The sequence below is a fragment of the Papio anubis genome, chromosome 11 (assembly GCF_008728515.1).
Source record: "Papio anubis isolate 15944 chromosome 11, Panubis1.0, whole genome shotgun sequence".
Taxonomy (NCBI): Eukaryota; Metazoa; Chordata; class Mammalia; order Primates; family Cercopithecidae; genus Papio; species Papio anubis.
This window is the reverse complement of record NC_044986.1, coordinates 76,166,960-76,172,337: the sequence shown is the minus strand read 5'-3', so window position 1 is coordinate 76,172,337 and position 5,378 is coordinate 76,166,960. Positions and strand designations below refer to the sequence as shown.

Genomic DNA, 5,378 nt, shown 5'->3' with positions numbered 1-5,378 from the left:
GATCTGAAATAATCATTTTAATGGAAATCCTCCAACTTTAGGGAGATTAATAGGAAATAATAATAAACAATAAATCATCTTATTTAGTTACTTTGGGTGTACAATTCACAACCAGTTTTAACAGGGCTTATTGCTCAAAATTAGATGTGCTGCAGGTGTGTGTGTGTGTACACGCATATGTATATGTGTAGCCAAACAGGATATATGGTTATGTGCCTGCTTTACATTTTTTCCAAGCTAATTTTTATTGCCATTGCATTTTATGATGTGGAATTGTGGGGAATCAGTTACCCATTCATTGCCTTGTTAGGGAACTCTCACATTTCCCCCTGAAGAGAATCTTGGCTCTGCCTGCAGGGACTCCCTTGATGCACTTTGGAGGGGATGTGGGTTGTCCTCTTCAGAAACATTTTCTTTCTTTCTTTCTTTCTTTCCTTCTTTCCTTCTTTCTTTCCTTCCTTCCTTCCTTCCTTCCTTCCTTCCTTCCTTCCTTCCTTCCTTCCTTTCTTCTTTCTTTCTTTCTTTCTTTCTTTCTTTCTTTCTTTCTTTCTTTCTTTCTTTCTTTCTTTCTTTCTTTCTTTCCTTCTTTCTTTCTTTTCTTTCCATGTGTGAGTCAAAGATTTATTTCCTCATTTCTTGCATTTGAAGTACTCTTCGATGACATCCTCAGCCTGAGACTCCTTCCATAGTCCTTAACTACTACACAACTGCAGCCAACCACTTTACAGGCTTTCCCCTCTCTGTCAATTGTACAGGGGCCTTCCCATTCCCCTAGTTTCTTGTTGTCGTCACCCTTGATTAGGTTGATTTGGTGTTCAGCACAAAGGGCCTCCATTGACTTGACATACATAGGCTTATCACAGTTGGATACAAGCTCACAAATGTGGGCTTGGCGCTTGTCTAAGGCTTTGGCACTTTGCGAATTCCACATGCTAGGCCATCATGGATGAGGGCGGTCTTCAGCACCTCTTGTAAAGCAGTATTAACGTCCATGACACCTCCAGCAGCAATGTCCACCTGGGCCATGATAGTGGGTTATAGGTGAAGCCCAATCTCAAGCTTCCTCCTCCACACGACTTGGCAGTGGCAGGGAAAGAGAGGAATGTTCTGTCTGGTGCATGAGTTTTCATAATAGGATCTATTCCAAGCCCCAGCTCAGTTTGTTATTAAGGTATATGGCTCATCTCTTAACTGGCAATGGAAAGTTCCAGCATTTCAAGTAGAATCTCAACCTCAGAGCCACACTATACTTTTCAAAAGCTTGGCTAAGAGAAATGCTACTTGTGGATAAGTGCCTGCAGAGTGCATGTATTCAATCCTCTAGACAAATATTCTTAAATCTATTCCCAATTTAGCCAGAGTCATGGACTTGTGAGCTTGACTGCTTCCCACTGACTCCTTGAAGAATGACTTTTAATGCTTTGTGCTTTGGTTGAGGGGCATGATACACATTATGCAAAGTATGGTTTTGAACACTGATTCCTATCTGTTGCAGGGATATTGTTGAGGATGTGGCTTCTCTATGAAGCCTCTCTATGAAGACCTAAAGGAGAATATGCTCTTTGGTCCTCAGTATGTGGAATAGTTGTGCTTTTTCTTAGCAACCTGCAAATATTCTGGATCTCATAATGTGTCGTATATCCCTCTCCCCATCAGCAGCTAGGGTCTTAGAGCCAAATGAGTGAACAACCATGAGCCCACACAAGGGGACTAATCACTCGGGTTGGCACAGTTGGTTTGGTGGAATCAGAGCCTGGGGTATAGGCAAGATGCTGTAGTGGCTCAATCTGCCATGGGCAGATCCAGATGTTGAGTGTCAGGGAACCCCCTCCCTAGGGGAGGGTTGGTGATGACCATGGATCCTCCAAACCAGCCTAATGCAGGTGCCTGTAGGCCATTACTGCCCCTGAGGGTTAGGGTTGGGGTTAGGGTTAGGTATGTTAGGATGATGACATGGCACACCTCGTCCTATACCTATACCCTTCTCCTCACCAGCTCTGTATCCTTTATTAACACACATGAATGACATTGTTTGGAGCAGCAGCAACTGCATGTGAGTCAAATGCCATGTGCTTTCCATTGTTTCACCCATCACAGTCCCCAGGGGTGGGTACATTCACACCCCAAAGTTCACTTCTATTATGTGAGCCAGGGAAGCAGTATACTAGACATTAGCAGTGTGGGCTCTGGAATCAGGGGGCTAGTTTCAAATCCTGCCTCCACCTCTCACTAATTGAGAGGCCTTGGATGAGACATTTAGTCTGTTTATCTAGAAAACAGAAACAAAACACTGCTTACAAACACAGCTGTGACAGGAAACACATTACATAACCACTGTGAACCATTTAGCACAGAGCTTGACCCAGTAATAAATGCTACGAAGAAATATATTGTGGTAGTGAAGACTTTGGTTTTTGGAATTGGATACACCTGGGTTCAAATTCCAGCTCTTCCAGGGTCAACTGTGAAAACTTGGGCAAGTTTCCAACTTCATTAATCCTCACCTTTTTCCAACTGCGAAATGGGGCAAATAGTGCATACAAAACTCATGGCCCACTGCTTGAGATGAAGTGTGTGCTCCATAAGTGATAGCTTTAGCTACTTGTTATTTTACTGCTATACCAGAGAGAATGCAGCTCAAGCTAAACAGGCAAGATGGAACATCTAAGGCGATTCTGCAGAGCTGCCTACCCTATGCGGCAACCCTATGCGACCTCCATCTCCAACACATGGTAGCAACAGTTACTTAGATGGATTGTGTTCTATGTACTAGGCAATGAGCTGAGAGTTTTATATTTTTGTTTTACCTGGGACTAGGTATGGCGGATCTTAATATTTTGGGGGCCACAAGTACTGTATCAGCCTGGTTCCAATCAAGAGAGAAACCACAAGTGGTTTATGCAATGGAAGTTTAATATAAAGAATTATTCAGCTATGATAAATGAGCAACTATATGATGTAAAGAGAACCTTATAGGGCTACTCTCCCTACAAGTGGGGAAGAGTATCCAAGAAGGACAATCTTGGAATGGGGCCCCCTCCCCAGGGTGGAGATCAGATATTGTTGGAGAAGGTATCATTGCATCCCCCTACATGGCAGAGAGATTTGCTGGGTTGCATGGTCTAAAGCTGGTTGCAATTATTGGACAAGCAGGAAACAAACTTCCACAGCCCATGTCCATACTGCTGGGTTGAGTGCATGAGCATGTAGAATGATTGGGTCTCCAGTATGGACAGAAGGCATGGATTGCATGGTGCCTGTGTTGGGAGGATACGAAGTGGGTGATCACCATACCAGGCCAAGACTAGTTGCCTGGGACCTTCTGGGCACATGGCTGGAGCAGAGCACCACTGGATCTCCTCACAGCAGCCAGACCCAGGAAGAGAAGCTCCTTTCACCTGCACTGTTCTCTCAGCACCCTCCACTGAGAAAGCATCACGTTAAGCTCACCGTAGAGAAGAAATGCTCATGGAAATCCTGTCCATTGTCACAGAGCAGCTATTAGTGGGTAAATATGGAGTTGAGAAGTCATAAGTTGTAACTGGCATAGATATTATGGGGCATTTGAAGAACGCTGTGAACACATATGCATGGGTCCATATATTCATGCGTGTGCACGTATGTGTAATTATTCACACAATTCATGGTGGATACTACTTCTGGGGTGTTCACAGACCCCAGGTAGAGAGTGCCTGGAGGGAAAATTATCCAAGGCAGGCCCATTCATAGTTCCAGGGCAGCCACAAGAAAGCCTCCGTTAAGCAGCAGAAGTCTCCGGGGCAGGTGGGGCTAGGCAGCATGAAAGAATTGGCCGCAAGAGTTCCCAACCCTGTCCCAATTATACAGGGTGACTTTTCTTTCTCTTCCTTCTCCATTCCCTTCCATATTGCTTATGCACCCAAAGGGAGACTTGAAGACTCTCTAGCAGGGCAAGGCCATTTTCTTTCGGCATTTTTCTCTCCCCAAAATCCAGCCGATTATCAGCTTAGACACACAGTAGGCTATGTGCTATGAACAACAGGCATCCTGGATTATTTTACAAACTCATGGATAGTCATTTTGAAACCGCCATCACCTTTGCAAAATTAGGACTGAGACAGTGAAAGAAAGCTAACTTAACCAACTCCATCTTGCTTCTAACCTCCAAGCTGTCTTTGTTCATTGCTGGGCATAGGCTGAACTAACTTTGGGAGAAACTTAGTTTGTAGTTATAGTTTAAACAAAGATAGTAACAGCCCTTTCCCAAAGCAGACCTCCTTCTTGTCTGGGGACTAGACTAACATTAGGCACAGGATTAGAAATTATGGTTTAGGAGTCACGCAGCTGGAGGCTGCAAGATTCTGACCCTCCCTAAACTGCTCCTGAGTTCAGTGTTTGAGACATTTTGCAGACCCTGCACTTGATGGATCAGCTGGCACCACCCAGATGGAGAAACTGGCTCGTCTGATCTTGCGGCCCCCATCCAGGAGCTGACTCAGCGCAAGAAGACAGCTTCGACTCCCTATGATTTCATCCCTGACCAATCAACACCCCTGGCTCACTAGCTTCCCTCCACCAAGTTATGCTTAAAAATTCGGCTCCCTGAATTCTCGAGGAGACTGATTTGAGTAATAATAAGACTCTAGTCTCCCCCACAGCCGGCTCTGCGTGAATTACTCTTTTTCTACTGTAATCCCCTGTCTTGATCAATCGGCTCTGTCGAGGCAGCGGGCAAGGTAAACCCCTTGGGCGGTTACAATCTTCCTCCTTCAGCGAAACTCCAAGTTCCTTGTTGATAGTGGCAAACACCAGTTGCCGTATTTTCTACTGTTCCTGGCACAGAAAGTCCCTGTTCATGGTCCTGCTGGATGTAAGGGCCCAGGTGCTAAAAAGTTACCTCCCACCTCACCCCAACCTCATCAGTGGGGCTGGATACTGGCAGTGGGCAGAGGAATAAAATTTATATATATATTTATTTATTTATTTATATATTTGTTTGTTTGTTTGTTTTTGAGACGGAGTTTTGCTCTTGTCGCCCAGGCTGACGTACGATGGCACTATCTGAGCTCACTGCAACTTCCACCTCCTGGGTTCAAGCAATTCTCCTGCCTCAGCCTCCTGAGTAGCTGGGATTATGGGCGCCTGCCACCACACCCAGCTATTTTTTATATTTTTAGTACAGATGAGGTTTCATCATGTAGGTCAGGCTGGTCTCGAACTCCTGACCTCAGGTGATCCACCTGCCTTGGCCTCCAAAAGTGCTGGGATTACAGGCATAAGCCACCATGCCTGGTCCTTTTTTTTTTTTTAATATGTCATGCATTTATTTTATTTTTATTTTATTTTATTTTATTTTATTTTGAGACAGAGTCTCACCCAGGCTGGAGTGAAGTGGAGTG

At 44.7% G+C, this 5,378-nt stretch overlaps 1 pseudogene; it reads right to left on the bottom strand.

Annotated features, from left to right (window-relative positions):
• Positions 1-583: 583 nt before the first annotated feature.
• LOC108580514 lies at positions 584-1,580 on the bottom strand (annotated as a pseudogene).
• Positions 1,581-5,378: the final 3,798 nt, after the last annotated feature.